The following is a 6,809-nucleotide window of genomic DNA, read 5'->3' as shown; positions in this document are numbered from 1 at the left end:
CCCGTGGCAGGGGTTGGAGCTGGAGGAGCTTTAAGGTCCCTTCCAACACAAACCAGGCTGGGATTGTATGATTCTGGTTTTCTCCTTTTCCTTGTGTTTCTGCTGTGTTACATCCGGTGACACTTCAGTGCTGTGAAGTGCTGGATGCTCAGGACATTGTCATGTGTTACAGCCCAGTGCCAAATAAAAAACCCGAATCCCTTAGGAAAACTGTGAAAAGGGAACGAATTCCTAAATAAAGAGCTGCCACTTTCCCCAAGTATCGCAGCCAGCCAGGCCCCGGGAAGCGCTGCCCTCTCGTGGCGTAAGGCAGCAACTACACACTAATTCCCTTCCAATCATGAGCTTCATTAATTAACCAAGGGGTGTTTTGGGTGCACTGGAGCATGCACTGGGCACGTTGTTTGTCAAACGGACTCTCCAGAATGAGTTCTTCAGATCTGCAGTGATACAAGCACAGTTTTTCCTTTCTCCTCCAGATGCAAATACATATATATGTGTGTGTGTTATTAGCATGTGTTAAGCTTAGATCAGAGCACCCACGCTATTAAAGAGTCTTTGCTTCACGACTTTGCTTCTGACCATCCAGAGGAATATGGGGAGATACAGGGAGATGAACCAGCTTTCCTGCGGACACAACAGTATTGGCTCAAATAAAACCATGGAAAACCTTCCCTGCTGTCCCCCCGGCCCATCCTGCTGTTTTCACCTCACTCTCACCTGTGAGGAAGGTGACAGGAAGCAACTGTTTGGTTTCACAGCTCACTTTTCACACATCTTTCACCTGAATTTCAACCTTGGCTATAGCAAAATCAGTTTTGCTGCTTGATTCTTTGATTTAAGTGCCCTTAACCCCATAGCAGAGCGTGAGCATTGCTCTGAATGAGAGGTGTTAGCAGCAACCCACGCCTGTGGGATCTGGAGCAGTACCCAGGGTGTAATCCCATCCACCACCATCATTTAACTTTGCTGGACTCTCATTATTTCCTGTGTAACAAGGTTTAGAGTTCAGCCAAGGGACACACTGCAGTAATATAAACCTGGAAGACAGAAGATCTGCTCTCAGCATGCATTTGGCCACATTTCTTCAGCGGGTTTAACACTGCTGCTCCTTTCTGCCTTGGATGCATGACAGCCCATTCCAGCCCTGGCAGAGGAGATGCTGCAGCACTAATGCATCACCAGCCAGCCATCACCTGCATCCTGCCCCAGAGAAGTGGGGTGAGCTTCACTGAATGAGCAATGAGCATGTATCTCCCAAATAATCCAGTTCCAGGGGTGAGGATATCACCTCTTCCTTGCCAGGGAATGAGACACAGCAACTAATGCTACAGAGGCAGCAGAGCTCAAAAGCATAGAATCATATATCAATGGAATGGTTTTGGTTGGAAGGGACCTTAAAGCTTACCCAGTCCCAACCCCTGCCATGGGCAGGGACACCTTCCACTAGAGTGGGTTGCTCCAAGCCTCATCCAACCTGGCCTTGAACACTGCCAGATTTATAGTTACCAAAGGTACTTTACAAATGAACCAGATGTGCACAGCCAGCAAGAGGGGTTTTCTCTGGAGCAGAGGAGTAATTAAATTCCATGTAGAGATGCCAGGAAGGAGAACTGGATGTACAGGAGACAGCACGGTGTCATTTACAGGGCAGACATCCCTCCATGCACGTCTTGGAACCAGCACTATGACCCTGGTCCCTGGCCAGGGGGTTCAGCCCTTGGGGACATCTCCAAGAAGTGGTGGCCTGGGGAGGGGGCACCAGCACCTCTGACGCTGATGGAAAAAGGTCAGAAAGGTCCCCCAGTGCCTTGTGGCAGCAGAAAATGGATAAAGGGGTGAGAGCTACCAGCTTCAACCATTGCCAGAGAGGAAACCAGAGCCCAGGCTGCCTGGCTTGGCTCCCTCTGCTTGCCCACCCGTGTGCCAAGGAGCCAGCCACAGCAATATGGTCCGATCCTCCCATAGGGTCATTTTCCCTTCCATTTATCATGTATTCCTTTCACAAGTGAAGGGTATCTCATTTAAATTCCCATCACTGGCTGATGGATGCAGCCTTCCCTGGCAAAGGCTGTCCAAGAGGAGCACATGTGATAAATGACCTTGTCCTGCAATAAAACCACACTGGTTTATATTGTGCATGTCACAAGAGCAACTGGCACCACAACGCAGACTGAAAACATGCAGCAGCCTAAAATTGCCTGAGAGAGCTGTAACGTTCTCATGCTCCATGTAACAGAAATGCTCTGATTAAATAGCAGCATCACATGTAAAGAAAATGCAGGGCTGTAGGTTTCCCCAGACATGCACAATTTCCTGGAATAGCTGAATATATTCCAAGTTGCACAACCTTTAAGGGTGTATTCCACACAGGTACACCACTGAGATGGTTCTGGGCCAGCTGCTTCTTGCCCCATCCGAATCCCATGGGCTGAATACAGCAGGAATCGCAACCCTGCCCTGGCTCCTGCTGAGCACCCCCGGGCAGGGCTGTGCCAGGCAGCACCCTGGGCCGTGCTAAAGCAGCTTTGAGCAGTAATAAATGCAACAAAACACATTAAACACCAAATATCCTTCTGTTGGGCATGACTCATGTTATGGACAAACACCCTCCATGCTTCAGCACCCTTCCTGCGTGTAAAGACTATTTTATCACCTAAAAAAGAGCCCAACAAATCCAACCCCTGTGGGAAAGATGCTCCACTAGAAAATCCAATTTGTTGGATTTTGAATTTGTTGCTCCACTAGAGCAGCTTGCTCCAAGCCCCTGTGTCCAACCTGGCCTTGAGCACTGCCAGGGATGGGGCAGCCACAGCTTCTCTGGGCACCCTGTGCCAGCGCCTCAGCACCCTCACAGGGAAGAGCTTCTGCCTAAGAGCTCATCTCAGTCTCCCCTCTGGCAGGTTCAAGCCGTTCCCCTTGGCCTGGCCCTACAGGCCCTTGTCCCAGGCCCCTCTCCAGCTTTCCTGCAGCCCCTTTAGGCACTGGAGCTGCTCTAAGGTCTCCCCTTCAGGAGCCTTCTCTTCTCCAGGCTGCCCCAGCCCAGCTCTCTCAGCCTGGCTCCATACAGAGCTGCTCCAGCCCTCGCAGCATCTCCATGGCCTCCTCTGTGTTGGAGAAAACCATGCAGGAACAAAGCAAAAACCACAACGTAGGAGAGAAGTCTTCACATCTCCATCCTGAGATATTTTTAGCTGAAAGGCACAAATGCATCACTGAGATATAAAAAGAAAGCTCCCACTGCTCCCTGTGATGGAGACTTCGGTGCGGTGCTCTGCCTGCTGCCCACTCCAGTCAGACACTCACTCACCCTACAATGGGAAGGGAGCAGGGACTCTCCGGGGGGTGGAAAGGAACCCATTTAGGAAAGGAACAGTCTGTGCTCACCTGCCTGCCCACACAACACCCCAGCACAGCTCTCTTTGGGGGAAGGCAATCCTCATGCTGTGGGAAGAGCAACAGACACCTTGCTTTTACGCACAGGCACAATGCAGTGTATGTGGATAAGCTTTTCAGATCCTGATCCTTGGAATAAAACAGTATTACAAAGAGAAACTCTGTCAGATAGAACCAATTTCCTCTTACCATTATCTGAACGGAAAACCAGGATGGGTTTCTATAAGGGGACTCCTCATTTAGATCCACCTGTACCCATGCTGTTCTGGGTAAAAAGGACCAATTTTTTCTGTTCTCCATGGGGAGAAAAAGGCTTTGATTGCTGCTGGCCAGTTCTCACCATCGGGCGGTGCTGTCTTTTGGTGTCAAGGATGTGATCACACCGTGGTGTGGTGTCACAACGCTGCACATCCTGAACACATCCTACCCCCTCTAGCATGTCAAAGGGGCCACATGAGGAACCAGGGACACCTACAGCTTCTGCTGCAGGCTCAGCCCCAGAAGACACACACTGGGTAAATCATAAACTGGTTTGGGTTGGAAGGGACCTTAAATCTCACCTAGTTCCAATCCCCTGTCACAGGCAGGGAGGGACACCTTCCACTAGAGCAGGTTGCTTCAAGCCCCATCCAACCTGGCCTTGATTTGCTGCTCTTTGTTCTTTTCAGGTTTCCAGCAAGCCTGAAAATGAAAGGGAGATTGTGTTTTCCTGGTTTAGCATGGAACCAGAGCCTTCCAAACCAACCATCCCCCAGTGCTCTGCAACCCTCCTGTTGCCCCTCAGTCCTTAGCTGGAAGAAAGGATGTGCATGGGGGGACCACCATGGCCCATTGCTTCTCGGCAGCTTGTGCTGAGAACTAGATGAAGTTGGATGGGGTTGGAACTGGATGAGCTTTAAGGTCCCTTCCAACACAAACCACTTTATGATTCTATGGTTATGAATGGTTCTATGAAATCAGACCAGATGAAGCAGATCAAGGCAGATCCCATGCCTGCTGCTGTGCCCAGTCGTGCCAGCAAGGCTATACTGGGACCTAGGACCATGGGACACTGTGACCTCTTGCAGAAGAGAAGCAATCAAGCCAAGGCAGTGCTGGCACTGGGTCTCTCCATCCTTTCTCCGCTCTTCCTGTCCTTTCCCATTATTAGATGTCTGCTCAAAGGGGAGGGCAAAAGGAAACAATTAGGGGCAGCAGTGCCAGCCTAACATGCAGCAATATCCATTAACTGGGAGACTGCTCTGCTGCCATTAGCGTTGAGCCGCCTTTAGCATTTTCATTAGCTCTTGGATGCTTTTGATGTACTTAATTTACGCCACAGAAACCGTAGATGATGGCAGTTGATGATTAAGATGTGCTTTCACTCTTGTAGAGTGCGCCGAGTACCTTGTAGCTACAGACCATGCATATCAAGAGCTATTGCTTATTATTCAGAGCTGTTACATTAATCATGTGCCTGCTTTGCTCTGGGAAGAGGAATTAGAATAGAGCAGTATTCTGTCTGCTTGTTTTTAAAATACATCTGTGGGTGGACACTGCAGCTACTGCACACATCCCTCTCTTCCAAGTGGCAGAACTGCTGTTTGTGATTCTCCTCCCTGGTATTTTCTCCTGACACTGATTTGGTTGGCCAGAGCCAGGAAGGAAGCTGCCTCCCGCCAGTCGATGAGTGCTGTGTGGAAATAATAAATAGTGCTAATTGAGGAATGTTTGAATTTCTGGGCTGCAGAGATGAAACCTTGGAACAGCTTTAAATGAACAGTGCTGTAGTATTTTTTCTCTAGCAGAGACAGAAGGCTCACAGTGCCATTATCTTTGTCCATTAAAAGACAATTTGACACCTTCTAGACTGAATACTGCTGATCAAGTTCTCAGAAATGCACTGCAATGCTGTTTCCAAGCATTATTTAAGAGCTCTACAATAGCAGGAAGCAAGGAACTGGTTTTTAAGAGCAAAATTTGAGCCAGGCTTTAAAGCAAGCTTGAGATGCTGAAACACAGATCTAAGGAAAATCTGAGTTAATGCTCCTCTCGGTCCATGTTGCTTGGTGGAGAAACTGCATGACAGGGTTACATTACTGCTGGGAATACCTACCTAGCTGGTCAAAGCTAGGAACTGCTGGTCCTCACTAAGTCCTGAGAGGGTAAGTGCGTCTGAAGTGCCTCAGCCGTCACCCAGCTACTAACACATCTCTCAGTTCACTCAGGATGTTGCACAGAGAATTTGTAGTCAACTGTGTTCACCTCATGATCTGGGAAGATGTCTTGGAGGCACCAAAGGCAACTCAACAAGTTGCATCAGTGTCTTCTGTGACCCCGTCTCATCACATCTGAACCTGTGAAGAACATTGCAGAAAACCAGCGAGTTCTGGGATTGAATGAAGGGGAGGAAGACAGAGACAAGCAATATAAGTTGCGAACTAGCGAGTTACCATTCTGCATGCCACATATGAACAGGGTGTCAAGGATGTCTCCAAGCTGAGGAGTATACAGGATGCATAAATAGCTCCATAAAAACCATGCTGTTGCTGCCTCATGAAGAAGCATGCCTTTGGCAAACTGCAGCTCAGGACCAAGCCTGTCATGTAACACAAGAGCCAGCTCGACCAGACTGCAGAGCTGCTTGTTACTGCAGAGGACTGATTTTACCCAAGTGCCTTTCACTGGAGTATTTTCTGATTCAAAACCACCCCACATAGATCTATTCACTTTATCAAACTGCACTTAAACAAGGCTAAAGCATTTACTTCCAACATAGACTCCTCACACTACAAAGTACTAATCCTTAAAATCATTCCTTTAATTCAAAGTGCTCCTCCAGGAGAAATAAAACTTCAGCATGTGTGCAATAAACTCCTCAAACACCATCTGCAAGAGGCACATACTTCACTATTGCTTTAGCCAAAACTTACCCATCACTCCCCAGAAACAATGGATCTTCAGCTATTCCCCAGTGAGTCCAAGGGGTGCAATTCTATAGCTACACCATCCTTCTGGAATAACAATGTTATTAAAGACTGCTGGTTGTAAGAGCACAAGAGGAATGATGCCAGTGCCTGTTCCAAACTCACCAGATCCAGGTGAGGAGGAGGCAGGTCCCAGTACCAGGTTTAAGAAGTGCCATTCATTTCCAAGTGGAATGTGGTCACTGTTCTGTAGTGATTAGGGAGCATTCCAAGCAATATGGTATTTTTCACTCTAGCTATAGCTGTTCTCCACATAGCTCCCTGGAAGGCTGTGAAGATACTGCCCAGTGATTTAGATCTCCTTAGAAGAGATTACACACAAAAATCAGACAGCTCAGCTTATATGGAAACAAATTAGACAATTTATTTCTTACTACAGATCTAATTTACAATACAAGTGATGGAGCACACCCCAAACATAGGTTATTTACACAGCATGAAAGGCAG

Source organism: Psittacula echo (assembly GCF_963264785.1).
Source record: "Psittacula echo genome assembly, chromosome: 7".
Taxonomy (NCBI): Eukaryota; Metazoa; Chordata; class Aves; order Psittaciformes; family Psittacidae; genus Psittacula; species Psittacula echo.
Note: the sequence above shows the minus strand (reverse complement) of the source record.